At 37.8% G+C, this 23,313-nt stretch overlaps 68 non-coding genes across 68 annotated transcripts; all 68 read left to right on the top strand.

The window, feature by feature from the left end:
- The first annotated feature begins 4,139 nt into the window (after positions 1 to 4,139).
- Positions 4,140 to 4,211, top strand: Trnat-cgu (transfer RNA threonine (anticodon CGU)). The gene has a single exon. It is a non-coding gene; the product is annotated as a tRNA-Thr (tRNA).
- A 212-nt stretch (positions 4,212 to 4,423) lies between these two features.
- Trnam-cau (transfer RNA methionine (anticodon CAU)) lies at positions 4,424 to 4,495 on the top strand. The gene has a single exon. It is a non-coding gene; the product is annotated as a tRNA-Met (tRNA).
- Positions 4,496 to 4,707: 212 nt separating this feature from the next.
- Positions 4,708 to 4,779, top strand: Trnam-cau (transfer RNA methionine (anticodon CAU)). Its single transcript has one exon. It is a non-coding gene; the product is annotated as a tRNA-Met (tRNA).
- A 213-nt stretch (positions 4,780 to 4,992) lies between these two features.
- Positions 4,993 to 5,064, top strand: Trnam-cau (transfer RNA methionine (anticodon CAU)). The gene has a single exon. It is a non-coding gene; the product is annotated as a tRNA-Met (tRNA).
- A 212-nt stretch (positions 5,065 to 5,276) lies between these two features.
- On the top strand, positions 5,277 to 5,348 carry Trnam-cau (transfer RNA methionine (anticodon CAU)). The gene has a single exon. It is a non-coding gene; the product is annotated as a tRNA-Met (tRNA).
- Positions 5,349 to 5,560: 212 nt separating this feature from the next.
- Trnam-cau (transfer RNA methionine (anticodon CAU)) lies at positions 5,561 to 5,632 on the top strand. The gene has a single exon. It is a non-coding gene; the product is annotated as a tRNA-Met (tRNA).
- A 212-nt stretch (positions 5,633 to 5,844) lies between these two features.
- Trnam-cau (transfer RNA methionine (anticodon CAU)) lies at positions 5,845 to 5,916 on the top strand. Its single transcript has one exon. It is a non-coding gene; the product is annotated as a tRNA-Met (tRNA).
- Positions 5,917 to 6,128: 212 nt separating this feature from the next.
- Trnam-cau (transfer RNA methionine (anticodon CAU)) lies at positions 6,129 to 6,200 on the top strand. The gene has a single exon. It is a non-coding gene; the product is annotated as a tRNA-Met (tRNA).
- Positions 6,201 to 6,412: 212 nt separating this feature from the next.
- On the top strand, positions 6,413 to 6,484 carry Trnam-cau (transfer RNA methionine (anticodon CAU)). The gene has a single exon. It is a non-coding gene; the product is annotated as a tRNA-Met (tRNA).
- A 212-nt stretch (positions 6,485 to 6,696) lies between these two features.
- Trnam-cau (transfer RNA methionine (anticodon CAU)) lies at positions 6,697 to 6,768 on the top strand. Its single transcript has one exon. It is a non-coding gene; the product is annotated as a tRNA-Met (tRNA).
- Positions 6,769 to 6,980: 212 nt separating this feature from the next.
- Trnam-cau (transfer RNA methionine (anticodon CAU)) lies at positions 6,981 to 7,052 on the top strand. Its single transcript has one exon. It is a non-coding gene; the product is annotated as a tRNA-Met (tRNA).
- A 212-nt stretch (positions 7,053 to 7,264) lies between these two features.
- Positions 7,265 to 7,336, top strand: Trnam-cau (transfer RNA methionine (anticodon CAU)). Its single transcript has one exon. It is a non-coding gene; the product is annotated as a tRNA-Met (tRNA).
- Positions 7,337 to 7,548: 212 nt separating this feature from the next.
- On the top strand, positions 7,549 to 7,620 carry Trnam-cau (transfer RNA methionine (anticodon CAU)). Its single transcript has one exon. It is a non-coding gene; the product is annotated as a tRNA-Met (tRNA).
- A 212-nt stretch (positions 7,621 to 7,832) lies between these two features.
- Positions 7,833 to 7,904, top strand: Trnam-cau (transfer RNA methionine (anticodon CAU)). Its single transcript has one exon. It is a non-coding gene; the product is annotated as a tRNA-Met (tRNA).
- A 212-nt stretch (positions 7,905 to 8,116) lies between these two features.
- Trnam-cau (transfer RNA methionine (anticodon CAU)) lies at positions 8,117 to 8,188 on the top strand. The gene has a single exon. It is a non-coding gene; the product is annotated as a tRNA-Met (tRNA).
- Positions 8,189 to 8,400: 212 nt separating this feature from the next.
- Trnam-cau (transfer RNA methionine (anticodon CAU)) lies at positions 8,401 to 8,472 on the top strand. Its single transcript has one exon. It is a non-coding gene; the product is annotated as a tRNA-Met (tRNA).
- A 212-nt stretch (positions 8,473 to 8,684) lies between these two features.
- On the top strand, positions 8,685 to 8,756 carry Trnam-cau (transfer RNA methionine (anticodon CAU)). Its single transcript has one exon. It is a non-coding gene; the product is annotated as a tRNA-Met (tRNA).
- A 212-nt stretch (positions 8,757 to 8,968) lies between these two features.
- On the top strand, positions 8,969 to 9,040 carry Trnam-cau (transfer RNA methionine (anticodon CAU)). The gene has a single exon. It is a non-coding gene; the product is annotated as a tRNA-Met (tRNA).
- Positions 9,041 to 9,252: 212 nt separating this feature from the next.
- Trnam-cau (transfer RNA methionine (anticodon CAU)) lies at positions 9,253 to 9,324 on the top strand. Its single transcript has one exon. It is a non-coding gene; the product is annotated as a tRNA-Met (tRNA).
- A 212-nt stretch (positions 9,325 to 9,536) lies between these two features.
- Trnam-cau (transfer RNA methionine (anticodon CAU)) lies at positions 9,537 to 9,608 on the top strand. The gene has a single exon. It is a non-coding gene; the product is annotated as a tRNA-Met (tRNA).
- A 212-nt stretch (positions 9,609 to 9,820) lies between these two features.
- On the top strand, positions 9,821 to 9,892 carry Trnam-cau (transfer RNA methionine (anticodon CAU)). The gene has a single exon. It is a non-coding gene; the product is annotated as a tRNA-Met (tRNA).
- A 212-nt stretch (positions 9,893 to 10,104) lies between these two features.
- Trnam-cau (transfer RNA methionine (anticodon CAU)) lies at positions 10,105 to 10,176 on the top strand. Its single transcript has one exon. It is a non-coding gene; the product is annotated as a tRNA-Met (tRNA).
- Positions 10,177 to 10,388: 212 nt separating this feature from the next.
- On the top strand, positions 10,389 to 10,460 carry Trnam-cau (transfer RNA methionine (anticodon CAU)). Its single transcript has one exon. It is a non-coding gene; the product is annotated as a tRNA-Met (tRNA).
- A 212-nt stretch (positions 10,461 to 10,672) lies between these two features.
- Positions 10,673 to 10,744, top strand: Trnam-cau (transfer RNA methionine (anticodon CAU)). Its single transcript has one exon. It is a non-coding gene; the product is annotated as a tRNA-Met (tRNA).
- Positions 10,745 to 10,956: 212 nt separating this feature from the next.
- Trnam-cau (transfer RNA methionine (anticodon CAU)) lies at positions 10,957 to 11,028 on the top strand. Its single transcript has one exon. It is a non-coding gene; the product is annotated as a tRNA-Met (tRNA).
- A 212-nt stretch (positions 11,029 to 11,240) lies between these two features.
- Trnam-cau (transfer RNA methionine (anticodon CAU)) lies at positions 11,241 to 11,312 on the top strand. Its single transcript has one exon. It is a non-coding gene; the product is annotated as a tRNA-Met (tRNA).
- Positions 11,313 to 11,524: 212 nt separating this feature from the next.
- On the top strand, positions 11,525 to 11,596 carry Trnam-cau (transfer RNA methionine (anticodon CAU)). Its single transcript has one exon. It is a non-coding gene; the product is annotated as a tRNA-Met (tRNA).
- Positions 11,597 to 11,808: 212 nt separating this feature from the next.
- Trnam-cau (transfer RNA methionine (anticodon CAU)) lies at positions 11,809 to 11,880 on the top strand. The gene has a single exon. It is a non-coding gene; the product is annotated as a tRNA-Met (tRNA).
- Positions 11,881 to 12,092: 212 nt separating this feature from the next.
- On the top strand, positions 12,093 to 12,164 carry Trnam-cau (transfer RNA methionine (anticodon CAU)). Its single transcript has one exon. It is a non-coding gene; the product is annotated as a tRNA-Met (tRNA).
- A 212-nt stretch (positions 12,165 to 12,376) lies between these two features.
- On the top strand, positions 12,377 to 12,448 carry Trnam-cau (transfer RNA methionine (anticodon CAU)). Its single transcript has one exon. It is a non-coding gene; the product is annotated as a tRNA-Met (tRNA).
- Positions 12,449 to 12,660: 212 nt separating this feature from the next.
- On the top strand, positions 12,661 to 12,732 carry Trnam-cau (transfer RNA methionine (anticodon CAU)). The gene has a single exon. It is a non-coding gene; the product is annotated as a tRNA-Met (tRNA).
- Positions 12,733 to 12,944: 212 nt separating this feature from the next.
- Positions 12,945 to 13,016, top strand: Trnam-cau (transfer RNA methionine (anticodon CAU)). Its single transcript has one exon. It is a non-coding gene; the product is annotated as a tRNA-Met (tRNA).
- A 212-nt stretch (positions 13,017 to 13,228) lies between these two features.
- Positions 13,229 to 13,300, top strand: Trnam-cau (transfer RNA methionine (anticodon CAU)). The gene has a single exon. It is a non-coding gene; the product is annotated as a tRNA-Met (tRNA).
- A 212-nt stretch (positions 13,301 to 13,512) lies between these two features.
- On the top strand, positions 13,513 to 13,584 carry Trnam-cau (transfer RNA methionine (anticodon CAU)). Its single transcript has one exon. It is a non-coding gene; the product is annotated as a tRNA-Met (tRNA).
- A 212-nt stretch (positions 13,585 to 13,796) lies between these two features.
- Trnam-cau (transfer RNA methionine (anticodon CAU)) lies at positions 13,797 to 13,868 on the top strand. The gene has a single exon. It is a non-coding gene; the product is annotated as a tRNA-Met (tRNA).
- Positions 13,869 to 14,080: 212 nt separating this feature from the next.
- Trnam-cau (transfer RNA methionine (anticodon CAU)) lies at positions 14,081 to 14,152 on the top strand. The gene has a single exon. It is a non-coding gene; the product is annotated as a tRNA-Met (tRNA).
- Positions 14,153 to 14,364: 212 nt separating this feature from the next.
- On the top strand, positions 14,365 to 14,436 carry Trnam-cau (transfer RNA methionine (anticodon CAU)). Its single transcript has one exon. It is a non-coding gene; the product is annotated as a tRNA-Met (tRNA).
- A 212-nt stretch (positions 14,437 to 14,648) lies between these two features.
- Trnam-cau (transfer RNA methionine (anticodon CAU)) lies at positions 14,649 to 14,720 on the top strand. The gene has a single exon. It is a non-coding gene; the product is annotated as a tRNA-Met (tRNA).
- Positions 14,721 to 14,932: 212 nt separating this feature from the next.
- Positions 14,933 to 15,004, top strand: Trnam-cau (transfer RNA methionine (anticodon CAU)). The gene has a single exon. It is a non-coding gene; the product is annotated as a tRNA-Met (tRNA).
- A 212-nt stretch (positions 15,005 to 15,216) lies between these two features.
- On the top strand, positions 15,217 to 15,288 carry Trnam-cau (transfer RNA methionine (anticodon CAU)). The gene has a single exon. It is a non-coding gene; the product is annotated as a tRNA-Met (tRNA).
- A 212-nt stretch (positions 15,289 to 15,500) lies between these two features.
- Trnam-cau (transfer RNA methionine (anticodon CAU)) lies at positions 15,501 to 15,572 on the top strand. Its single transcript has one exon. It is a non-coding gene; the product is annotated as a tRNA-Met (tRNA).
- A 212-nt stretch (positions 15,573 to 15,784) lies between these two features.
- Positions 15,785 to 15,856, top strand: Trnam-cau (transfer RNA methionine (anticodon CAU)). Its single transcript has one exon. It is a non-coding gene; the product is annotated as a tRNA-Met (tRNA).
- Positions 15,857 to 16,068: 212 nt separating this feature from the next.
- On the top strand, positions 16,069 to 16,140 carry Trnam-cau (transfer RNA methionine (anticodon CAU)). Its single transcript has one exon. It is a non-coding gene; the product is annotated as a tRNA-Met (tRNA).
- A 212-nt stretch (positions 16,141 to 16,352) lies between these two features.
- Positions 16,353 to 16,424, top strand: Trnam-cau (transfer RNA methionine (anticodon CAU)). The gene has a single exon. It is a non-coding gene; the product is annotated as a tRNA-Met (tRNA).
- A 212-nt stretch (positions 16,425 to 16,636) lies between these two features.
- Trnam-cau (transfer RNA methionine (anticodon CAU)) lies at positions 16,637 to 16,708 on the top strand. Its single transcript has one exon. It is a non-coding gene; the product is annotated as a tRNA-Met (tRNA).
- Positions 16,709 to 16,920: 212 nt separating this feature from the next.
- Positions 16,921 to 16,992, top strand: Trnam-cau (transfer RNA methionine (anticodon CAU)). Its single transcript has one exon. It is a non-coding gene; the product is annotated as a tRNA-Met (tRNA).
- Positions 16,993 to 17,204: 212 nt separating this feature from the next.
- On the top strand, positions 17,205 to 17,276 carry Trnam-cau (transfer RNA methionine (anticodon CAU)). Its single transcript has one exon. It is a non-coding gene; the product is annotated as a tRNA-Met (tRNA).
- A 212-nt stretch (positions 17,277 to 17,488) lies between these two features.
- On the top strand, positions 17,489 to 17,560 carry Trnam-cau (transfer RNA methionine (anticodon CAU)). Its single transcript has one exon. It is a non-coding gene; the product is annotated as a tRNA-Met (tRNA).
- A 212-nt stretch (positions 17,561 to 17,772) lies between these two features.
- Positions 17,773 to 17,844, top strand: Trnam-cau (transfer RNA methionine (anticodon CAU)). The gene has a single exon. It is a non-coding gene; the product is annotated as a tRNA-Met (tRNA).
- Positions 17,845 to 18,064: 220 nt separating this feature from the next.
- Positions 18,065 to 18,136, top strand: Trnam-cau (transfer RNA methionine (anticodon CAU)). Its single transcript has one exon. It is a non-coding gene; the product is annotated as a tRNA-Met (tRNA).
- A 212-nt stretch (positions 18,137 to 18,348) lies between these two features.
- Trnam-cau (transfer RNA methionine (anticodon CAU)) lies at positions 18,349 to 18,420 on the top strand. Its single transcript has one exon. It is a non-coding gene; the product is annotated as a tRNA-Met (tRNA).
- A 212-nt stretch (positions 18,421 to 18,632) lies between these two features.
- On the top strand, positions 18,633 to 18,704 carry Trnam-cau (transfer RNA methionine (anticodon CAU)). The gene has a single exon. It is a non-coding gene; the product is annotated as a tRNA-Met (tRNA).
- Positions 18,705 to 18,916: 212 nt separating this feature from the next.
- Positions 18,917 to 18,988, top strand: Trnam-cau (transfer RNA methionine (anticodon CAU)). The gene has a single exon. It is a non-coding gene; the product is annotated as a tRNA-Met (tRNA).
- Positions 18,989 to 19,200: 212 nt separating this feature from the next.
- Trnam-cau (transfer RNA methionine (anticodon CAU)) lies at positions 19,201 to 19,272 on the top strand. Its single transcript has one exon. It is a non-coding gene; the product is annotated as a tRNA-Met (tRNA).
- A 212-nt stretch (positions 19,273 to 19,484) lies between these two features.
- Positions 19,485 to 19,556, top strand: Trnam-cau (transfer RNA methionine (anticodon CAU)). Its single transcript has one exon. It is a non-coding gene; the product is annotated as a tRNA-Met (tRNA).
- A 212-nt stretch (positions 19,557 to 19,768) lies between these two features.
- Trnam-cau (transfer RNA methionine (anticodon CAU)) lies at positions 19,769 to 19,840 on the top strand. The gene has a single exon. It is a non-coding gene; the product is annotated as a tRNA-Met (tRNA).
- A 212-nt stretch (positions 19,841 to 20,052) lies between these two features.
- On the top strand, positions 20,053 to 20,124 carry Trnam-cau (transfer RNA methionine (anticodon CAU)). The gene has a single exon. It is a non-coding gene; the product is annotated as a tRNA-Met (tRNA).
- A 212-nt stretch (positions 20,125 to 20,336) lies between these two features.
- On the top strand, positions 20,337 to 20,408 carry Trnam-cau (transfer RNA methionine (anticodon CAU)). Its single transcript has one exon. It is a non-coding gene; the product is annotated as a tRNA-Met (tRNA).
- Positions 20,409 to 20,620: 212 nt separating this feature from the next.
- Positions 20,621 to 20,692, top strand: Trnam-cau (transfer RNA methionine (anticodon CAU)). The gene has a single exon. It is a non-coding gene; the product is annotated as a tRNA-Met (tRNA).
- A 212-nt stretch (positions 20,693 to 20,904) lies between these two features.
- Trnam-cau (transfer RNA methionine (anticodon CAU)) lies at positions 20,905 to 20,976 on the top strand. The gene has a single exon. It is a non-coding gene; the product is annotated as a tRNA-Met (tRNA).
- A 212-nt stretch (positions 20,977 to 21,188) lies between these two features.
- On the top strand, positions 21,189 to 21,260 carry Trnam-cau (transfer RNA methionine (anticodon CAU)). Its single transcript has one exon. It is a non-coding gene; the product is annotated as a tRNA-Met (tRNA).
- A 212-nt stretch (positions 21,261 to 21,472) lies between these two features.
- On the top strand, positions 21,473 to 21,544 carry Trnam-cau (transfer RNA methionine (anticodon CAU)). Its single transcript has one exon. It is a non-coding gene; the product is annotated as a tRNA-Met (tRNA).
- A 212-nt stretch (positions 21,545 to 21,756) lies between these two features.
- Trnam-cau (transfer RNA methionine (anticodon CAU)) lies at positions 21,757 to 21,828 on the top strand. The gene has a single exon. It is a non-coding gene; the product is annotated as a tRNA-Met (tRNA).
- Positions 21,829 to 22,040: 212 nt separating this feature from the next.
- Positions 22,041 to 22,112, top strand: Trnam-cau (transfer RNA methionine (anticodon CAU)). The gene has a single exon. It is a non-coding gene; the product is annotated as a tRNA-Met (tRNA).
- Positions 22,113 to 22,324: 212 nt separating this feature from the next.
- On the top strand, positions 22,325 to 22,396 carry Trnam-cau (transfer RNA methionine (anticodon CAU)). The gene has a single exon. It is a non-coding gene; the product is annotated as a tRNA-Met (tRNA).
- A 212-nt stretch (positions 22,397 to 22,608) lies between these two features.
- Positions 22,609 to 22,680, top strand: Trnam-cau (transfer RNA methionine (anticodon CAU)). The gene has a single exon. It is a non-coding gene; the product is annotated as a tRNA-Met (tRNA).
- A 212-nt stretch (positions 22,681 to 22,892) lies between these two features.
- On the top strand, positions 22,893 to 22,964 carry Trnam-cau (transfer RNA methionine (anticodon CAU)). The gene has a single exon. It is a non-coding gene; the product is annotated as a tRNA-Met (tRNA).
- A 212-nt stretch (positions 22,965 to 23,176) lies between these two features.
- On the top strand, positions 23,177 to 23,248 carry Trnam-cau (transfer RNA methionine (anticodon CAU)). The gene has a single exon. It is a non-coding gene; the product is annotated as a tRNA-Met (tRNA).
- The last annotated feature ends 65 nt before the right edge of the window (positions 23,249 to 23,313 follow it).

The following is a 23,313-nucleotide window of genomic DNA, read 5'->3' as shown; positions in this document are numbered from 1 at the left end:
TTGAACTGAAATAACAATGCTACATATTATAATATACAAAAGTAATATGCATATACATTGCAAAAATAAAATATTTACAAAAACACAGCTAAGGAAATTGAATGTTTCCAACTTTGTGACATTTCCCATGCTACGACTAATGTTAAACTGAGCACCCTCTTAAAATTTCAGTAAGAAACTGTAACTTTTACAGCATAATACTATTAGTAAGTCTGAAAAAAAAAAAAAAAAAAAAAATAGGGTGTGTCCTGGATTCTAGCTAAAAAAAGTTTTTTTGAACCACTCTAAGCTTAACTCTTAATAGGTACATGTCCAATTTAATTTATTATTTTTAATTTCATTGAAAGGCAAGCTCGTTTCATATATATATATGTTTTGCAAGTTTTTTCTTTTTTAATGTTACTTGCTACTATGATTTTTTTATATTTTTCTTCGGTTTCAATTACATTTATTTAATAACAATCTGATTTTTTTTGTTTCTTTTAGGAAGATTACTTATTATTCCGAGGACAATTCTTTGAATTCGGAATGCGAACCTTTTCAGAAATTACGATTTTTGCTTAGATCAGCACTAAGTGGTGCTTTTTTCAAGCCTGTGAGTGATAATGCCGATGCTATTTCCCTACAGAGAGCCTCTCATAAATCTGTTCGAGCTTTATGTTTAAAATGTCATGCGAATGTTCCCTCAAAAACTAAAGAAGTTCAGGTAAACATTTTAAATTCTTCGAATTTAATACGCCATTTACAGCGATACCACTCCACTGATACTGTGGAAGAATTCAAAGCTAGTCTTATATCTGCTAGAGAAGAATTCGTTATCACGAACCCCCTAAGGAAGTCCCTAACTTGGGAGAATGAACATTTTTTTTTGTTTTATTTTTAAAGAGAAATCTACACACTTATACCTTGTCTTGAAGGGACGTAGTAAGGCACATCCTGAAAATAGAATACTTCGTTCGAATGGAAAACGTATGATTAATATGCTACTAGAGGTAAAAGTTCAAAACTGTTCCAAGTATGGGCACTTGACTGTACAAAAATATAGCGAAAATTTTTAGTGTTCATGACCATAAAAATCATGATTTTTAACTTTTAATGGACTTCTAAAACCTGGGTCCAGTAGTATTCGACTTGGGGCTCCAAATAGTAGGAAGTTCATTTTCGGGTCAATTACTTAGTTTGACACCAATAAATATACATCCAAAAACTCGCTAACACCCAAAACTTGAACTGTAACGAGGTACAAAGAAACATTCATTTATTTATATTGGTCTTCTAAATTGAATTTTTCAGTGAATCCAAGTGTGAATCCAAATGGATTCGTATTCATCGATGTGAATCAGAAATGATTTGGATTCATATGTCTGAATCCGAATAGATTCGGATTCGGATTCATAGGTATGTATCCGAATTTCGTATTCGGATTCACACTAGCAAACATGAATCTATTCGAATTCACACTTGTGAATACGAATGTATTCGTATTCGGATTGGCACGTTAAGGTGCTGTGAATCAAATTCGGATTCGGATTTACGAATACGAATCTGCTTATCTCTGTTGCAAACAATCGAAAATTATTGGAAGTTTATAGCTACCACTAAGCATTTCAACCGTCATTGAAGAAGTGCTGTGAGATATATATGGAAAATTATCACTGTAAATAGCTTAAACTCTCTTTAACAGTATAGGGATAAGGTGAAACACTTTGTATCTCACATGTAACCACAATGTACCTTTCTTAAACTTCAAGAGATTGCAATCTTCAGTGAGATTTCCGTTTTCTATCACGAGCAACAAGTCATAAGAGCAGTCGATTAAGTGCTGTAAATGCATTTGAGGTGTAACTATTTTCGATATAGATAGCTTTATATTACTTACTTAGTTGGTTTCACTCAAAAATGTAATTCTTCTTGCTGCTGGGAGGGGGACTAATAACAATATTTAGGAGAAAGATTTGGGTTAAATTTATGGACCAGAAAAATTTGAATCATTTAAGTTTAAAATTTTTAAGCTACGTTTCAAAACATGAAATACATTTCGTTTGCTTTTAAGCTGTGGATAAGGGGAACAAAATATGCAACAAGATTCAGTAAAATATAAACAAAAGATTTGTCTATTATACCGTTGTAGATAGAAATAAGACGTTTATTTTTAATTTCATGGCCTGCAAATAATTGTTTTAAAAAATCTAACGCGGATAGTGACCAAAATGCGCACGCCTACTTCTTTCTCTATAACGCAGTTTAATTGACGGATTTTAAATAGTTCGTTCAATAAGTTCACGTCCACCTACTTCCATTTTTATTGTTTTACATAACTTAAAATAACAACTGTAATGTAGTCAGTAGACCCATTCCCACCACTCACGACGACTGTCTCAATAAATTAAAATTTTGGTGTTCGCTAAGGAATAATTTGTTTAAAGCAGCAAACTTAAATACGTGTTCTCTCTACCTGCATCAGTGTGAGATATCATGTATAACATTTACGGCAAGCATAAGATTTTAAAAATTTGAACTAGAACTTAAATCTTGACAAATTTCAAATCGTTACAAGACATTAATTTTACTCTCTAACTATCATTTTTACCTACGAAAATAGAAATTTGACGTAAATCGTCAATATAAGAAAATAAAATGTAGCTGACGTGCGTCTTTTTAGGAAAGTTACACTTATCCGATTTTACTCTATAGTTTGGCACTAAATCTTCATGTTAAGAGCAAGCAGACACATTTTGTAAAGTTTTTTATAGTAAGCAAACTTTTTCTGCGAAATGTGCTTGCCTGAAAATATACAAAATAACGTATCACTTGATACCTTCATTCGAAAAACACCGCCGGAAAATCCGTAAAACGAAGTGTTATCGCTCTATTAACAATACTAAATGAATTCTTTATTTTCCGTATGGTGGACTATCTGTTTAGCTTTTGGACATTGTGGATGATTTTAAATTAATCTGAAAATATTATAACTGTGTCCAAGAAGACTATTTTGTTTATATTTTTGCCTGATAATAGGGATTGCCTTTTTTTTTTTTTGTAAGCTCACGACTCTTTTTAAGGAAACATTCAATGATTTATTTCCGAATAAAATGTTCAGTCCAAAGTACTGTTGCATTTTTTTAAGTCTTGGGGAAAGCAAAACCTACAGAGTCGGCACAACGCTTTTGTTTCGAAGCATCATGTAAAAGATTGTCCCACAAAACGTTTAAAAGACAATCATTTGTCTTTGTATTAAGACAATTTATGTACCGCCCGTCTGATTCAACCTCAGACAATGTAACAGTGGACACTACACAGCCCAAACAATATTCCTCATACTTTTTCGCTTTAAGTTGATGTTATTTTTTCGGCAAATGATTGATTTTCTATGTTATATAAAGTATTTTGAAGATTTGAGCCTAGAAAGCGGTGTGAATGTATTTTTTTTACGCTCATTTAGATAGAATTCATTCATTTGATAATCCAAAAGATATGTTGCATTGAAAAGCATCCGGGCAATGCCGGATAGTAAGCTAGACTTGAATATTTGTGAAATTGAGTTTTATTCCTTTATCAAAAATGCGTCATCTGAGCAGAGTGGCGCAGTGGAAGCGTGCTGGGCCCATAACCCAGAGATCCGTGGATCGAAACCGCGCTCTGCTAAATGTTTTTCCTTTTTACGAGGTCGTGTCTAACGACTATCCTGTTTTCTTGAGCTTTCCCTTGTCCAATTGTTTTGGTCATTTTTGCTCTTTTCTCGATTTTTCTAAGAGGAAATGAGAATTACAATTCAGTTAAGTAAATATTGCCTGATTAAAACATTCGAATATGTATGAAACTAGATTTTAGTCCTTCATCAAATCTGCGTTTAACGAGCAGAGTGGCCCAGTGGAAGCGTGCTGGGTCCGTAACTCAGGGGTTCGTTGATCGAAACCACGCTCTGTTAAATGTTTTTCCTTTTTACGAGGTCGTGTAAAACGACTGTAATGTATTCTCGAGCTTTCGCATGTCCAATTTTTTTGCGCATTTTTGCTCTTTTCTCGATTTTTCTAAGAGGGAACTAGAATTACAATTCAGCTAAGTAAATATTTTCTAATTAAAACATTCGAATATGTATGAAATTAGATTTTAGTCCTTCATCAAATCTACGTCCAAAGAGCAGAGTGGCGTAGTGGAAGCGTGCTGGGCCCGTAACTCAGAGGTCCGTGGATCGAAACCACGCTCTGCTAAATGTTTTTCCTTTTTACGAGGTCGTGTCTAACGACTGTCCTGTTTTCTTGAGCTTTGGCTTGTCCAATTTTTTTTGCGCATTTTTGCTCTTTTCTCGATTTTTCTAACATTAAATTAGAATTACAATTCAGCTAAGTAAATATTTTCTGATTAAAACATTAGAATATGTATGAAGTTAGATTTCAGTCCTTCATCAAATCTACGTCCAATGAGCAGAGTGGCGCAGTGGAAGCGTGCTGGGCCCATAACCCAGAGGTCCGTGGATCGAAACCACGCTCTGCTAAATGTTTTTCCTTTTTACGAGGTCGTGTCTAACGACTGTCCTGTTTTCTTGAGCTTTGGCTTGTCCAATTTTTTTTGCGCATTTTTGCTCTTTTCTCGATTTTTCTAACATTAAATTAGAATTACAATTCAGCTAAGTAAATATTTTCTGATTAAAACATTAGAATATGTATGAAGTTAGATTTCAGTCCTTCATCAAATCTACGTCCAATGAGCAGAGTGGCGCAGTGGAAGCGTGCTGGGCCCATAACCCAGAGGTCCGTGGATCGAAACCACGCTCTGCTAAATGTTTTTCCTTTTTACGAGGTCGTGTCTAACGACTGTCCTGTTTTCTTGAGCTTTGGCTTGTCCAATTTTTTTTGCGCATTTTTGCTCTTTTCTCGATTTTTCTAACATTAAATTAGAATTACAATTCAGCTAAGTAAATATTTTCTGATTAAAACATTAGAATATGTATGAAGTTAGATTTCAGTCCTTCATCAAATCTACGTCCAGATGAGCAGAGTGGCGCAGTGGAAGCGTGCTGGGCCCATAACCCAGAGGTCCGTGGATCGAAACCACGCTCTGCTAAATGTTTTTCCTTTTTACGAGGTCGTGTCTAACGACTGTCCTGTTTTCTTGAGCTTTGGCTTGTCCAATTTTTTTTGCGCATTTTTGCTCTTTTCTCGATTTTTCTAACATTAAATTAGAATTACAATTCAGCTAAGTAAATATTTTCTGATTAAAACATTAGAATATGTATGAAGTTAGATTTCAGTCCTTCATCAAATCTACGTCCAATGAGCAGAGTGGCGCAGTGGAAGCGTGCTGGGCCCATAACCCAGAGGTCCGTGGATCGAAACCACGCTCTGCTAAATGTTTTTCCTTTTTACGAGGTCGTGTCTAACGACTGTCCTGTTTTCTTGAGCTTTGGCTTGTCCAATTTTTTTTGCGCATTTTTGCTCTTTTCTCGATTTTTCTAACATTAAATTAGAATTACAATTCAGCTAAGTAAATATTTTCTGATTAAAACATTAGAATATGTATGAAGTTAGATTTCAGTCCTTCATCAAATCTACGTCCAATGAGCAGAGTGGCGCAGTGGAAGCGTGCTGGGCCCATAACCCAGAGGTCCGTGGATCGAAACCACGCTCTGCTAAATGTTTTTCCTTTTTACGAGGTCGTGTCTAACGACTGTCCTGTTTTCTTGAGCTTTGGCTTGTCCAATTTTTTTTGCGCATTTTTGCTCTTTTCTCGATTTTTCTAACATTAAATTAGAATTACAATTCAGCTAAGTAAATATTTTCTGATTAAAACATTAGAATATGTATGAAGTTAGATTTCAGTCCTTCATCAAATCTACGTCCAATGAGCAGAGTGGCGCAGTGGAAGCGTGCTGGGCCCATAACCCAGAGGTCCGTGGATCGAAACCACGCTCTGCTAAATGTTTTTCCTTTTTACGAGGTCGTGTCTAACGACTGTCCTGTTTTCTTGAGCTTTGGCTTGTCCAATTTTTTTTGCGCATTTTTGCTCTTTTCTCGATTTTTCTAACATTAAATTAGAATTACAATTCAGCTAAGTAAATATTTTCTGATTAAAACATTAGAATATGTATGAAGTTAGATTTCAGTCCTTCATCAAATCTACGTCCAATGAGCAGAGTGGCGCAGTGGAAGCGTGCTGGGCCCATAACCCAGAGGTCCGTGGATCGAAACCACGCTCTGCTAAATGTTTTTCCTTTTTACGAGGTCGTGTCTAACGACTGTCCTGTTTTCTTGAGCTTTGGCTTGTCCAATTTTTTTTGCGCATTTTTGCTCTTTTCTCGATTTTTCTAACATTAAATTAGAATTACAATTCAGCTAAGTAAATATTTTCTGATTAAAACATTAGAATATGTATGAAGTTAGATTTCAGTCCTTCATCAAATCTACGTCCAATGAGCAGAGTGGCGCAGTGGAAGCGTGCTGGGCCCATAACCCAGAGGTCCGTGGATCGAAACCACGCTCTGCTAAATGTTTTTCCTTTTTACGAGGTCGTGTCTAACGACTGTCCTGTTTTCTTGAGCTTTGGCTTGTCCAATTTTTTTTGCGCATTTTTGCTCTTTTCTCGATTTTTCTAACATTAAATTAGAATTACAATTCAGCTAAGTAAATATTTTCTGATTAAAACATTAGAATATGTATGAAGTTAGATTTCAGTCCTTCATCAAATCTACGTCCAATGAGCAGAGTGGCGCAGTGGAAGCGTGCTGGGCCCATAACCCAGAGGTCCGTGGATCGAAACCACGCTCTGCTAAATGTTTTTCCTTTTTACGAGGTCGTGTCTAACGACTGTCCTGTTTTCTTGAGCTTTGGCTTGTCCAATTTTTTTTGCGCATTTTTGCTCTTTTCTCGATTTTTCTAACATTAAATTAGAATTACAATTCAGCTAAGTAAATATTTTCTGATTAAAACATTAGAATATGTATGAAGTTAGATTTCAGTCCTTCATCAAATCTACGTCCAGTGAGCAGAGTGGCGCAGTGGAAGCGTGCTGGGCCCATAACCCAGAGGTCCGTGGATCGAAACCACGCTCTGCTAAATGTTTTTCCTTTTTACGAGGTCGTGTCTAACGACTGTCCTGTTTTCTTGAGCTTTGGCTTGTCCAATTTTTTTTGCGCATTTTTGCTCTTTTCTCGATTTTTCTAACATTAAATTAGAATTACAATTCAGCTAAGTAAATATTTTCTGATTAAAACATTAGAATATGTATGAAGTTAGATTTCAGTCCTTCATCAAATCTACGTCCAATGAGCAGAGTGGCGCAGTGGAAGCGTGCTGGGCCCATAACCCAGAGGTCCGTGGATCGAAACCACGCTCTGCTAAATGTTTTTCCTTTTTACGAGGTCGTGTCTAACGACTGTCCTGTTTTCTTGAGCTTTGGCTTGTCCAATTTTTTTTGCGCATTTTTGCTCTTTTCTCGATTTTTCTAACATTAAATTAGAATTACAATTCAGCTAAGTAAATATTTTCTGATTAAAACATTAGAATATGTATGAAGTTAGATTTCAGTCCTTCATCAAATCTACGTCCAATGAGCAGAGTGGCGCAGTGGAAGCGTGCTGGGCCCATAACCCAGAGGTCCGTGGATCGAAACCACGCTCTGCTAAATGTTTTTCCTTTTTACGAGGTCGTGTCTAACGACTGTCCTGTTTTCTTGAGCTTTGGCTTGTCCAATTTTTTTTGCGCATTTTTGCTCTTTTCTCGATTTTTCTAACATTAAATTAGAATTACAATTCAGCTAAGTAAATATTTTCTGATTAAAACATTAGAATATGTATGAAGTTAGATTTCAGTCCTTCATCAAATCTACGTCCAATGAGCAGAGTGGCGCAGTGGAAGCGTGCTGGGCCCATAACCCAGAGGTCCGTGGATCGAAACCACGCTCTGCTAAATGTTTTTCCTTTTTACGAGGTCGTGTCTAACGACTGTCCTGTTTTCTTGAGCTTTGGCTTGTCCAATTTTTTTTGCGCATTTTTGCTCTTTTCTCGATTTTTCTAACATTAAATTAGAATTACAATTCAGCTAAGTAAATATTTTCTGATTAAAACATTAGAATATGTATGAAGTTAGATTTCAGTCCTTCATCAAATCTACGTCCAATGAGCAGAGTGGCGCAGTGGAAGCGTGCTGGGCCCATAACCCAGAGGTCCGTGGATCGAAACCACGCTCTGCTAAATGTTTTTCCTTTTTACGAGGTCGTGTCTAACGACTGTCCTGTTTTCTTGAGCTTTGGCTTGTCCAATTTTTTTTGCGCATTTTTGCTCTTTTCTCGATTTTTCTAACATTAAATTAGAATTACAATTCAGCTAAGTAAATATTTTCTGATTAAAACATTAGAATATGTATGAAGTTAGATTTCAGTCCTTCATCAAATCTACGTCCAATGAGCAGAGTGGCGCAGTGGAAGCGTGCTGGGCCCATAACCCAGAGGTCCGTGGATCGAAACCACGCTCTGCTAAATGTTTTTCCTTTTTACGAGGTCGTGTCTAACGACTGTCCTGTTTTCTTGAGCTTTGGCTTGTCCAATTTTTTTTGCGCATTTTTGCTCTTTTCTCGATTTTTCTAACATTAAATTAGAATTACAATTCAGCTAAGTAAATATTTTCTGATTAAAACATTAGAATATGTATGAAGTTAGATTTCAGTCCTTCATCAAATCTACGTCCAATGAGCAGAGTGGCGCAGTGGAAGCGTGCTGGGCCCATAACCCAGAGGTCCGTGGATCGAAACCACGCTCTGCTAAATGTTTTTCCTTTTTACGAGGTCGTGTCTAACGACTGTCCTGTTTTCTTGAGCTTTGGCTTGTCCAATTTTTTTTGCGCATTTTTGCTCTTTTCTCGATTTTTCTAACATTAAATTAGAATTACAATTCAGCTAAGTAAATATTTTCTGATTAAAACATTAGAATATGTATGAAGTTAGATTTCAGTCCTTCATCAAATCTACGTCCAGTGAGCAGAGTGGCGCAGTGGAAGCGTGCTGGGCCCATAACCCAGAGGTCCGTGGATCGAAACCACGCTCTGCTAAATGTTTTTCCTTTTTACGAGGTCGTGTCTAACGACTGTCCTGTTTTCTTGAGCTTTGGCTTGTCCAATTTTTTTTGCGCATTTTTGCTCTTTTCTCGATTTTTCTAACATTAAATTAGAATTACAATTCAGCTAAGTAAATATTTTCTGATTAAAACATTAGAATATGTATGAAGTTAGATTTCAGTCCTTCATCAAATCTACGTCCAATGAGCAGAGTGGCGCAGTGGAAGCGTGCTGGGCCCATAACCCAGAGGTCCGTGGATCGAAACCACGCTCTGCTAAATGTTTTTCCTTTTTACGAGGTCGTGTCTAACGACTGTCCTGTTTTCTTGAGCTTTGGCTTGTCCAATTTTTTTTGCGCATTTTTGCTCTTTTCTCGATTTTTCTAACATTAAATTAGAATTACAATTCAGCTAAGTAAATATTTTCTGATTAAAACATTAGAATATGTATGAAGTTAGATTTCAGTCCTTCATCAAATCTACGTCCAATGAGCAGAGTGGCGCAGTGGAAGCGTGCTGGGCCCATAACCCAGAGGTCCGTGGATCGAAACCACGCTCTGCTAAATGTTTTTCCTTTTTACGAGGTCGTGTCTAACGACTGTCCTGTTTTCTTGAGCTTTGGCTTGTCCAATTTTTTTTGCGCATTTTTGCTCTTTTCTCGATTTTTCTAACATTAAATTAGAATTACAATTCAGCTAAGTAAATATTTTCTGATTAAAACATTAGAATATGTATGAAGTTAGATTTCAGTCCTTCATCAAATCTACGTCCAATGAGCAGAGTGGCGCAGTGGAAGCGTGCTGGGCCCATAACCCAGAGGTCCGTGGATCGAAACCACGCTCTGCTAAATGTTTTTCCTTTTTACGAGGTCGTGTCTAACGACTGTCCTGTTTTCTTGAGCTTTGGCTTGTCCAATTTTTTTTGCGCATTTTTGCTCTTTTCTCGATTTTTCTAACATTAAATTAGAATTACAATTCAGCTAAGTAAATATTTTCTGATTAAAACATTAGAATATGTATGAAGTTAGATTTCAGTCCTTCATCAAATCTACGTCCAATGAGCAGAGTGGCGCAGTGGAAGCGTGCTGGGCCCATAACCCAGAGGTCCGTGGATCGAAACCACGCTCTGCTAAATGTTTTTCCTTTTTACGAGGTCGTGTCTAACGACTGTCCTGTTTTCTTGAGCTTTGGCTTGTCCAATTTTTTTTGCGCATTTTTGCTCTTTTCTCGATTTTTCTAACATTAAATTAGAATTACAATTCAGCTAAGTAAATATTTTCTGATTAAAACATTAGAATATGTATGAAGTTAGATTTCAGTCCTTCATCAAATCTACGTCCAATGAGCAGAGTGGCGCAGTGGAAGCGTGCTGGGCCCATAACCCAGAGGTCCGTGGATCGAAACCACGCTCTGCTAAATGTTTTTCCTTTTTACGAGGTCGTGTCTAACGACTGTCCTGTTTTCTTGAGCTTTGGCTTGTCCAATTTTTTTTGCGCATTTTTGCTCTTTTCTCGATTTTTCTAACATTAAATTAGAATTACAATTCAGCTAAGTAAATATTTTCTGATTAAAACATTAGAATATGTATGAAGTTAGATTTCAGTCCTTCATCAAATCTACGTCCAATGAGCAGAGTGGCGCAGTGGAAGCGTGCTGGGCCCATAACCCAGAGGTCCGTGGATCGAAACCACGCTCTGCTAAATGTTTTTCCTTTTTACGAGGTCGTGTCTAACGACTGTCCTGTTTTCTTGAGCTTTGGCTTGTCCAATTTTTTTTGCGCATTTTTGCTCTTTTCTCGATTTTTCTAACATTAAATTAGAATTACAATTCAGCTAAGTAAATATTTTCTGATTAAAACATTAGAATATGTATGAAGTTAGATTTCAGTCCTTCATCAAATCTACGTCCAATGAGCAGAGTGGCGCAGTGGAAGCGTGCTGGGCCCATAACCCAGAGGTCCGTGGATCGAAACCACGCTCTGCTAAATGTTTTTCCTTTTTACGAGGTCGTGTCTAACGACTGTCCTGTTTTCTTGAGCTTTGGCTTGTCCAATTTTTTTTGCGCATTTTTGCTCTTTTCTCGATTTTTCTAACATTAAATTAGAATTACAATTCAGCTAAGTAAATATTTTCTGATTAAAACATTAGAATATGTATGAAGTTAGATTTCAGTCCTTCATCAAATCTACGTCCAATGAGCAGAGTGGCGCAGTGGAAGCGTGCTGGGCCCATAACCCAGAGGTCCGTGGATCGAAACCACGCTCTGCTAAATGTTTTTCCTTTTTACGAGGTCGTGTCTAACGACTGTCCTGTTTTCTTGAGCTTTGGCTTGTCCAATTTTTTTTGCGCATTTTTGCTCTTTTCTCGATTTTTCTAACATTAAATTAGAATTACAATTCAGCTAAGTAAATATTTTCTGATTAAAACATTAGAATATGTATGAAGTTAGATTTCAGTCCTTCATCAAATCTACGTCCAATGAGCAGAGTGGCGCAGTGGAAGCGTGCTGGGCCCATAACCCAGAGGTCCGTGGATCGAAACCACGCTCTGCTAAATGTTTTTCCTTTTTACGAGGTCGTGTCTAACGACTGTCCTGTTTTCTTGAGCTTTGGCTTGTCCAATTTTTTTTGCGCATTTTTGCTCTTTTCTCGATTTTTCTAACATTAAATTAGAATTACAATTCAGCTAAGTAAATATTTTCTGATTAAAACATTAGAATATGTATGAAGTTAGATTTCAGTCCTTCATCAAATCTACGTCCAATGAGCAGAGTGGCGCAGTGGAAGCGTGCTGGGCCCATAACCCAGAGGTCCGTGGATCGAAACCACGCTCTGCTAAATGTTTTTCCTTTTTACGAGGTCGTGTCTAACGACTGTCCTGTTTTCTTGAGCTTTGGCTTGTCCAATTTTTTTTGCGCATTTTTGCTCTTTTCTCGATTTTTCTAACATTAAATTAGAATTACAATTCAGCTAAGTAAATATTTTCTGATTAAAACATTAGAATATGTATGAAGTTAGATTTCAGTCCTTCATCAAATCTACGTCCAGTGAGCAGAGTGGCGCAGTGGAAGCGTGCTGGGCCCATAACCCAGAGGTCCGTGGATCGAAACCACGCTCTGCTAAATGTTTTTCCTTTTTACGAGGTCGTGTCTAACGACTGTCCTGTTTTCTTGAGCTTTGGCTTGTCCAATTTTTTTTGCGCATTTTTGCTCTTTTCTCGATTTTTCTAACATTAAATTAGAATTACAATTCAGCTAAGTAAATATTTTCTGATTAAAACATTAGAATATGTATGAAGTTAGATTTCAGTCCTTCATCAAATCTACGTCCAATGAGCAGAGTGGCGCAGTGGAAGCGTGCTGGGCCCATAACCCAGAGGTCCGTGGATCGAAACCACGCTCTGCTAAATGTTTTTCCTTTTTACGAGGTCGTGTCTAACGACTGTCCTGTTTTCTTGAGCTTTGGCTTGTCCAATTTTTTTTGCGCATTTTTGCTCTTTTCTCGATTTTTCTAACATTAAATTAGAATTACAATTCAGCTAAGTAAATATTTTCTGATTAAAACATTAGAATATGTATGAAGTTAGATTTCAGTCCTTCATCAAATCTACGTCCAATGAGCAGAGTGGCGCAGTGGAAGCGTGCTGGGCCCATAACCCAGAGGTCCGTGGATCGAAACCACGCTCTGCTAAATGTTTTTCCTTTTTACGAGGTCGTGTCTAACGACTGTCCTGTTTTCTTGAGCTTTGGCTTGTCCAATTTTTTTTGCGCATTTTTGCTCTTTTCTCGATTTTTCTAACATTAAATTAGAATTACAATTCAGCTAAGTAAATATTTTCTGATTAAAACATTAGAATATGTATGAAGTTAGATTTCAGTCCTTCATCAAATCTACGTCCAGTGAGCAGAGTGGCGCAGTGGAAGCGTGCTGGGCCCATAACCCAGAGGTCCGTGGATCGAAACCACGCTCTGCTAAATGTTTTTCCTTTTTACGAGGTCGTGTCTAACGACTGTCCTGTTTTCTTGAGCTTTGGCTTGTCCAATTTTTTTTGCGCATTTTTGCTCTTTTCTCGATTTTTCTAACATTAAATTAGAATTACAATTCAGCTAAGTAAATATTTTCTGATTAAAACATTAGAATATGTATGAAGTTAGATTTCAGTCCTTCATCAAATCTACGTCCAATGAGCAGAGTGGCGCAGTGGAAGCGTGCTGGGCCCATAACCCAGAGGTCCGTGGATCGAAACCACGCTCTGCTAAATGTTTTTCCTTTTTACGAGGTCGTGTCTAACGACTGTCCTGTTTTCTTGAGCTTTGGCTTGTCCAATTTTTTTTGCGCATTTTTGCTCTTTTCTCGATTTTTCTAACATTAAATTAGAATTACAATTCAGCTAAGTAAATATTTTCTGATTAAAACATTAGAATATGTATGAAGTTAGATTTCAGTCCTTCATCAAATCTACGTCCAATGAGCAGAGTGGCGCAGTGGAAGCGTGCTGGGCCCATAACCCAGAGGTCCGTGGATCGAAACCACGCTCTGCTAAATGTTTTTCCTTTTTACGAGGTCGTGTCTAACGACTGTCCTGTTTTCTTGAGCTTTGGCTTGTCCAATTTTTTTTGCGCATTTTTGCTCTTTTCTCGATTTTTCTAACATTAAATTAGAATTACAATTCAGCTAAGTAAATATTTTCTGATTAAAACATTAGAATATGTATGAAGTTAGATTTCAGTCCTTCATCAAATCTACGTCCAATGAGCAGAGTGGCGCAGTGGAAGCGTGCTGGGCCCATAACCCAGAGGTCCGTGGATCGAAACCACGCTCTGCTAAATGTTTTTCCTTTTTACGAGGTCGTGTCTAACGACTGTCCTGTTTTCTTGAGCTTTGGCTTGTCCAATTTTTTTTGCGCATTTTTGCTCTTTTCTCGATTTTTCTAACATTAAATTAGAATTACAATTCAGCTAAGTAAATATTTTCTGATTAAAACATTAGAATATGTATGAAGTTAGATTTCAGTCCTTCATCAAATCTACGTCCAGTGAGCAGAGTGGCGCAGTGGAAGCGTGCTGGGCCCATAACCCAGAGGTCCGTGGATCGAAACCACGCTCTGCTAAATGTTTTTCCTTTTTACGAGGTCGTGTCTAACGACTGTCCTGTTTTCTTGAGCTTTGGCTTGTCCAATTTTTTTTGCGCATTTTTGCTCTTTTCTCGATTTTTCTAACATTAAATTAGAATTACAATTCAGCTAAGTAAATATTTTCTGATTAAAACATTAGAATATGTATGAAGTTAGATTTCAGTCCTTCATCAAATCTACGTCCAATGAGCAGAGTGGCGCAGTGGAAGCGTGCTGGGCCCATAACCCAGAGGTCCGTGGATCGAAACCACGCTCTGCTAAATGTTTTTCCTTTTTACGAGGTCGTGTCTAACGACTGTCCTGTTTTCTTGAGCTTTGGCTTGTCCAATTTTTTTTGCGCATTTTTGCTCTTTTCTCGATTTTTCTAACATTAAATTAGAATTACAATTCAGCTAAGTAAATATTTTCTGATTAAAACATTAGAATATGTATGAAGTTAGATTTCAGTCCTTCATCAAATCTACGTCCAATGAGCAGAGTGGCGCAGTGGAAGCGTGCTGGGCCCATAACCCAGAGGTCCGTGGATCGAAACCACGCTCTGCTAAATGTTTTTCCTTTTTACGAGGTCGTGTCTAACGACTGTCCTGTTTTCTTGAGCTTTGGCTTGTCCAATTTTTTTTGCGCATTTTTGCTCTTTTCTCGATTTTTCTAACATTAAATTAGAATTACAATTCAGCTAAGTAAATATTTTCTGATTAAAACATTAGAATATGTATGAAGTTAGATTTCAGTCCTTCATCAAATCTACGTCCAGTGAGCAGAGTGGCGCAGTGGAAGCGTGCTGGGCCCATAACCCAGAGGTCCGTGGATCGAAACCACGCTCTGCTAAATGTTTTTCCTTTTTACGAGGTCGTGTCTAACGACTGTCCTGTTTTCTTGAGCTTTGGCTTGTCCAATTTTTTTTGCGCATTTTTGCTCTTTTCTCGATTTTTCTAACATTAAATTAGAATTACAATTCAGCTAAGTAAATATTTTCTGATTAAAACATTAGAATATGTATGAAGTTAGATTTCAGTCCTTCATCAAATCTACGTCCAATGAGCAGAGTGGCGCAGTGGAAGCGTGCTGGGCCCATAACCCAGAGGTCCGTGGATCGAAACCACGCTCTGCTAAATGTTTTTCCTTTTTACGAGGTCGTGTCTAACGACTGTCCTGTTTTCTTGAGCTTTGGCTTGTCCAATTTTTTTTGCGCATTTTTGCTCTTTTCTCGATTTTTCTAACATTAAATTAGAATTACAATTCAGCTAAGTAAATATTTTCTGATTAAAACATTAGAATATGTATGAAGTTAGATTTCAGTCCTTCATCAAATCTACGTCCAATGAGCAGAGTGGCGCAGTGGAAGCGTGCTGGGCCCATAACCCAGAGGTCCGTGGATCGAAACCACGCTCTGCTAAATGTTTTTCCTTTTTACGAGGTCGTGTCTAACGACTGTCCTGTTTTCTTGAGCTTTGGCTTGTCCAATTTTTTTTGCGCATTTTTGCTCTTTTCTCGATTTTTCTAACATTAAATTAGAATTACAATTCAGCTAAGTAAATATTTTCTGATTAAAACATTAGAATATGTATGAAGTTAGATTTCAGTCCTTCATCAAATCTACGTCCAGTGAGCAGAGTGGCGCAGTGGAAGCGTGCTGGGCCCATAACCCAGAGGTCCGTGGATCGAAACCACGCTCTGCTAAATGTTTTTCCTTTTTACGAGGTCGTGTCTAACGACTGTCCTGTTTTCTTGAGCTTTGGCTTGTCCAATTTTTTTTGCGCATTTTTGCTCTTTTCTCGATTTTTCTAACATTAAATTAGAATTACAATTCAGCTAAGTAAATATTTTCTGATTAAAACATTAGAATATGTATGAAGTTAGATTTCAGTCCTTCATCAAATCTACGTCCAATGAGCAGAGTGGCGCAGTGGAAGCGTGCTGGGCCCATAACCCAGAGGTCCGTGGATCGAAACCACGCTCTGCTAAATGTTTTTCCTTTTTACGAGGTCGTGTCTAACGACTGTCCTGTTTTCTTGAGCTTTGGCTTGTCCAATTTTTTTTGCGCATTTTTGCTCTTTTCTCGATTTTTCTAACATTAAATTAGAATTACAATTCAGCTAAGTAAATATTTTCTGATTAAAACATTAGAATATGTATGAAGTTAGATTTCAGTCCTTCATCAAATCTACGTCCAGTGAGCAGAGTGGCGCAGTGGAAGCGTGCTGGGCCCATAACCCAGAGGTCCGTGGATCGAAACCACGCTCTGCTAAATGTTTTTCCTTTTTACGAGGTCGTGTCTAACGACTGTCCTGTTTTCTTGAGCTTTGGCTTGTCCAATTTTTTTTGCGCATTTTTGCTCTTTTCTCGATTTTTCTAACATTAAATTAGAATTACAATTCAGCTAAGTAAATATTTTCTGATTAAAACATTAGAATATGTATGAAGTTAGATTTCAGTCCTTCATCAAATCTACGTCCAATGAGCAGAGTGGCGCAGTGGAAGCGTGCTGGGCCCATAACCCAGAGGTCCGTGGATCGAAACCACGCTCTGCTAAATGTTTTTCCTTTTTACGAGGTCGTGTCTAACGACTGTCCTGTTTTCTTGAGCTTTGGCTTGTCCAATTTTTTTTGCGCATTTTTGCTCTTTTCTCGATTTTTCTAACATTAAATTAGAATTACAATTCAGCTAAGTAAATATTTTCTGATTAAAACATTAGAATATGTATGAAGTTAGATTTCAGTCCTTCATCAAATCTACGTCCAATGAGCAGAGTGGCGCAGTGGAAGCGTGCTGGGCCCATAACCCAGAGGTCCGTGGATCGAAACCACGCTCTGCTAAATGTTTTTCCTTTTTACGAGGTCGTGTCTAACGACTGTCCTGTTTTCTTGAGCTTTGGCTTGTCCAATTTTTTTTGCGCATTTTTGCTCTTTTCTCGATTTTTCTAACATTAAATTAGAATTACAATTCAGCTAAGTAAATATTTTCTGATTAAAACATTAGAATATGTATGAAGTTAGATTTCAGTCCTTCATCAAATCTACGTCCAATGAGCAGAGTGGCGCAGTGGAAGCGTGCTGGGCCCATAACCCAGAGGTCCGTGGATCGAAACCACGCTCTGCTAAATGTTTTTCCTTTTTACGAGGTCGTGTCTAACGACTGTCCTGTTTTCTTGAGCTTTGGCTTGTCCAATTTTTTTTGCGCATTTTTGCTCTTTTCTCGATTTTTCTAACATTAAATTAGAATTACAATTCAGCTAAGTAAATATTTTCTGATTAAAACATTAGAATATGTATGAAGTTAGATTTCAGTCCTTCATCAAATCTACGTCCAGTGAGCAGAGTGGCGCAGTGGAAGCGTGCTGGGCCCATAACCCAGAGGTCCGTGGATCGAAACCACGCTCTGCTAAATGTTTTTCCTTTTTACGAGGTCGTGTCTAACGACTGTCCTGTTTTCTTGAGCTTTGGCTTGTCCAATTTTTTTTGCGCATTTTTGCTCTTTTCTCGATTTTTCTAACATTAAATTAGAATTACAATTCAGCTAAGTAAATATTTTCTGATTAAAACATTAGAATATGTATGAAGTTAGATTTCAGTCCTTCATCAAATCTACGTCCAATGAGCAGAGTGGCGCAGTGGAAGCGTGCTGGGCCCATAACCCAGAGGTCCGTGGATCGAAACCACGCTCTGCTAAATGTTTTTCCTTTTTACGAGGTCGTGTCTAACGACTGTCCTGTTTTCTTGAGCTTTGGCTTGTCCAATTTTTTTTGCGCATTTTTGCTCTTTTCTCGATTTTTCGATTTTTCTAACATTAAATTAGAATTACAATTCAGCTAAGTAAATATTTTCTGATTAAAACATTAGAATATGTATGAAGTTAGATTTCAGTCCTTCATCAAATCTACGTCCAATGAGCAGAGTGGCGCAGTGGAAGCGTGCTGGGCCCATAACCCAGAGGTCCGTGGATCGAAACCACGCTCTGCTAAATGTTTTTCCTTTTTACGAGGTCGTGTCTAACGACTGTCCTGTTTTCTTGAGCTTTGGCTTGTCCAATTTTTTTTGCGCATTTTTGCTCTTTTCTCGATTTTTCTAACATTAAATTAGAATTACAATTCAGCTAAGTAAATATTTTCTGATTAAAACATTAGAATATGTATGAAGTTAGATTTCAGTCCTTCATCAAATCTACGTCCAGTGAGCAGAGTGGCGCAGTGGAAGCGTGCTGGGCCCATAACCCAGAGGTCCGTGGATCGAAACCACGCTCTGCTAAATGTTTTTCCTTTTTACGAGGTCGTGTCTAACGACTGTCCTGTTTTCTTGAGCTTTGGCTTGTCCAATTTTTTTTGCGCATTTTTGCTCTTTTCTCGATTTTTCTAACATTAAATTAGAATTACAATTCAGCTAAGTAAATATTTTCTGATTAAAACATTAGAATATGTATGAAGTTAGATTTCAGTCCTTCATCAAATCTACGTCCAATGAGCAGAGTGGCGCAGTGGAAGCGTGCTGGGCCCATAACCCAGAGGTCCGTGGATCGAAACCACGCTCTGCTAAATGTTTTTCCTTTTTACGAGGTCGTGTCTAACGACTGTCCTGTTTTCTTGAGCTTTGGCTTGTCCAATTTTTTTTGCGCATTTTTGCTCTTTTCTCGATTTTTCTAACATTAAATTAGAATTACAATTCAGCTAAGTAAATATTTTCTGATTAAAACATTAGAATATGTATGAAGTTAGATTTCAGTCCTTCATCAAATCTACGTCCAATGAGCAGAGTGGCGCAGTGGAAGCGTGCTGGGCCCATAACCCAGAGGTCCGTGGATCGAAACCACGCTCTGCTAAATGTTTTTCCTTTTTACGAGGTCGTGTCTAACGACTGTCCTGTTTTCTTGAGCTTTGGCTTGTCCAATTTTTTTTGCGCATTTTTGCTCTTTTCTCGATTTTTCTAACATTAAATTAGAATTACAATTCAGCTAAGTAAATATTTTCTGATTAAAACATTAGAATATGTATGAAGTTAGATTTCAGTCCTTCATCAAATCTACGTCCAATGAGCAGAGTGGCGCAGTGGAAGCGTGCTGGGCCCATAACCCAGAGGTCCGTGGATCGAAACCACGCTCTGCTAAATGTTTTTCCTTTTTACGAGGTCGTGTCTAACGACTGTCCTGTTTTCTTGAGCTTTGGCTTGTCCAATTTTTTTTGCGCATTTTTGCTCTTTTCTCGATTTTTCTAACATTAAATTAGAATTACAATTCAGCTAAGTAAATATTTTCTGATTAAAACATTAGAATATGTATGAAGTTAGATTTCAGTCCTTCATCAAATCTACGTCCAGTGAGCAGAGTGGCGCAGTGGAAGCGTGCTGGGCCCATAACCCAGAGGTCCGTGGATCGAAACCACGCTCTGCTAAATGTTTTTCCTTTTTACGAGGTCGTGTCTAACGACTGTCCTGTTTTCTTGAGCTTTGGCTTGTCCAATTTTTTTTGCGCATTTTTGCTCTTTTCTCGATTTTTCTAACATTAAATTAGAATTACAATTCAGCTAAGTAAATATTTTCTGATTAAAACATTAGAATATGTATGAAGTTAGATTTCAGTCCTTCATCAAATCTACGTCCAATGAGCAGAGTGGCGCAGTGGAAGCGTGCTGGGCCCATAACCCAGAGGTCCGTGGATCGAAACCACGCTCTGCTAAATGTTTTTCCTTTTTACGAGGTCGTGTCTAACGACTGTCCTGTTTTCTTGAGCTTTGGCTTGTCCAATTTTTTTTGCGCATTTTTGCTCTTTTCTCGATTTTTCTAACATTAAATTAGAATTACAATTCAGCTAAGTAAATATTTTCTGATTAAAACATTAGAATATGTATGAAGTTAGATTTCAGTCCTTCATCAAATCTACGTCCAATGAGCAGAGTGGCGCAGTGGAAGCGTGCTGGGCCCATAACCCAGAGGTCCGTGGATCGAAACCACGCTCTGCTAAATGTTTTTCCTTTTTACGAGGTCGTGTCTAACGACTGTCCTGTTTTCTTGAGCTTTGGCTTGTCCAATTTTTTTTGCGCATTTTTGCTCTTTTCTCGATTTTTCTAACATTAAATTAGAATTACAATTCAGCTAAGTAAATATTTTCTGATTAAAACATTAGAATATGTATGAAGTTAGATTTCAGTCCTTCATCAAATCTACGTCCAGTGAGCAGAGTGGCGCAGTGGAAGCGTGCTGGGCCCATAACCCAGAGGTCCGTGGATCGAAACCACGCTCTGCTAAATGTTTTTCCTTTTTACGAGGTCGTGTCTAACGACTGTCCTGTTTTCTTGAGCTTTGGCTTGTCCAATTTTTTTTGCGCATTTTTGCTCTTTTCTCGATTTTTCTAACATTAAATTAGAATTACAATTCAGCTAAGTAAATATTTTCTGATTAAAACATTAGAATATGTATGAAGTTAGATTTCAGTCCTTCATCAAATCTACGTCCAATGAGCAGAGTGGCGCAGTGGAAGCGTGCTGGGCCCATAACCCAGAGGTCCGTGGATCGAAACCACGCTCTGCTAAATGTTTTTCCTTTTTACGAGGTCGTGTCTAACGACTGTCCTGTTTTCTTGAGCTTTGGCTTGTCCAATTTTTTTTGCGCATTTTTGCTCTTTTCTCGATTTTTCTAACATTAAATTAGAATTACAATTCAGCTAAGTAAATATTTTCTGATTAAAACATTAGAATATGTATGAAGTTAGATTTCAGTCCTTCATCAAATCTACGTCCAATGAGCAGAGTGGCGCAGTGGAAGCGTGCTGGGCCCATAACCCAGAGGTCCGTGGATCGAAACCACGCTCTGCTAAATGTTTTTCCTTTTTACGAGGTCGTGTCTAACGACTGTCCTGTTTTCTTGAGCTTTGGCTTGTCCAATTTTTTTTGCGCATTTTTGCTCTTTTCTCGATTTTTCTAACATTAAATTAGAATTACAATTCAGCTAAGTAAATATTTTCTGATTAAAACATTAGAATATGTATGAAGTTAGATTTCAGTCCTTCATCAAATCTACGTCCAATGAGCAGAGTGGCGCAGTGGAAGCGTGCTGGGCCCATAACCCAGAGGTCCGTGGATCGAAACCACGCTCTGCTAAATGTTTTTCCTTTTTACGAGGTCGTGTCTAACGACTGTCCTGTTTTCTTGAGCTTTGGCTTGTCCAATTTTTTTTGCGCATTTTTGCTCTTTTCTCGATTTTTCTAACATTAAATTAGAATTACAATTCAGCTAAGTAAATATTTTCTGATTAAAACATTAGAATATGTATGAAGTTAGATTTCAGTCCTTCATCAAATCTACGTCCAGTGAGCAGAGTGGCGCAGTGGAAGCGTGCTGGGCCCATAACCCAGAGGTCCGTGGATCGAAACCACGCTCTGCTAAATGTTTTTCCTTTTTACGAGGTCGTGTCTAACGACTGTCCTGTTTTCTTGAGCTTTGGCTTGTCCAATTTTTTTTGCGCATTTTTGCTCTTTTCTCGATTTTTCTAACATTAAATTAGAATTACAATTCAGCTAAGTAAATATTTTCTGATTAAAACATTAGAATATGTATGAAGTTAGATTTCAGTCCTTCATCAAATCTACGTCCAATGAGCAGAGTGGCGCAGTGGAAGCGTGCTGGGCCCATAACCCAGAGGTCCGTGGATCGAAACCACGCTCTGCTAAATGTTTTTCCTTTTTACGAGGTCGTGTCTAACGACTGTCCTGTTTTCTTGAGCTTTGGCTTGTCCAATTTTTTTTGCGCATTTTTGCTCTTTTCTCGATTTTTCTAACATTAAATTAGAATTACAATTCAGCTAAGTAAATATTTTCTGATTAAAACATTAGAATATGTATGAAGTTAGATTTCAGTCCTTCATCAAATCTACGTCCAATGAGCAGAGTGGCGCAGTGGAAGCGTGCTGGGCCCATAACCCAGAGGTCCGTGGATCGAAACCACGCTCTGCTAAATGTTTTTCCTTTTTACGAGGTCGTGTCTAACGACTGTCCTGTTTTCTTGAGCTTTGGCTTGTCCAATTTTTTTTGCGCATTTTTGCTCTTTTCTCGATTTTTCTAACATTAAATTAGAATTACAATTCAGCTAAGTAAATATTTTCTGATTAAAACATTAGAATATGTATGAAGTTAGATTTCAGTCCTTCATCAAATCTACGTCCAATGAGCAGAGTGGCGCAGTGGAAGCGTGCTGGGCCCATAACCCAGAGGTCCGTGGATCGAAACCACGCTCTGCTAAATGTTTTTCCTTTTTACGAGGTCGTGTCTAACGACTGTCCTGTTTTCTTGAGCTTTGGCTTGTCCAATTTTTTTTGCGCATTTTTGCTCTTTTCTCGATTTTTCTAACATTAAATTAGAATTACAATTCAGCTAAGTAAATATTTTCTGATTAAAACATTAGAATATGTATGAAGTTAGATTTCAGTCCTTCATCAAATCTACGTCCAATGAGCAGAGTGGCGCAGTGGAAGCGTGCTGGGCCCATAACCCAGAGGTCCGTGGATCGAAACCACGCTCTGCTAAATGTTTTTCCTTTTTACGAGGTCGTGTCTAACGACTGTCCTGTTTTCTTGAGCTTTGGCTTGTCCAATTTTTTTTGCGCATTTTTGCTCTTTTCTCGATTTTTCTAACATTAAATTAGAATTACAATTCAGCTAAGTAAATATTTTCTGATTAAAACATTAGAATATGTATGAAGTTAGATTTCAGTCCTTCATCAAATCTACGTCCAGTGAGCAGAGTGGCGCAGTGGAAGCGTGCTGGGCCCATAACCCAGAGGTCCGTGGATCGAAACCACGCTCTGCTAAATGTTTTTCCTTTTTACGAGGTCGTGTCTAACGACTGTCCTGTTTTCTTGAGCTTTGGCTTGTCCAATTTTTTTTGCGCATTTTTGCTCTTTTCTCGATTTTTCTAACATTAAATTAGAATTACAATTCAGCTAAGTAAATATTTTCTGATTAAAACATTAGAATATGTATGAAGTTAGATTTCAGTCCTTCATCAAATCTACGTCCAATGAGCAGAGTGGCGCAGTGGAAGCGTGCTGGGCCCATAACCCAGAGGTCCGTGGATCGAAACCACGCTCTGCTAAATGTTTTTCCTTTTTACGAGGTCGTGTCTAACGACTGTCCTGTTTTCTTGAGCTTTGGCTTGTC

This window comes from Uloborus diversus, chromosome 6 (assembly GCF_026930045.1).
Source record: "Uloborus diversus isolate 005 chromosome 6, Udiv.v.3.1, whole genome shotgun sequence".
Taxonomy (NCBI): domain Eukaryota; kingdom Metazoa; phylum Arthropoda; class Arachnida; order Araneae; family Uloboridae; genus Uloborus; species Uloborus diversus.
The sequence above is the reverse complement of the archived record's forward strand: the minus strand, read 5'-3'. Positions and strand labels throughout refer to the sequence as shown.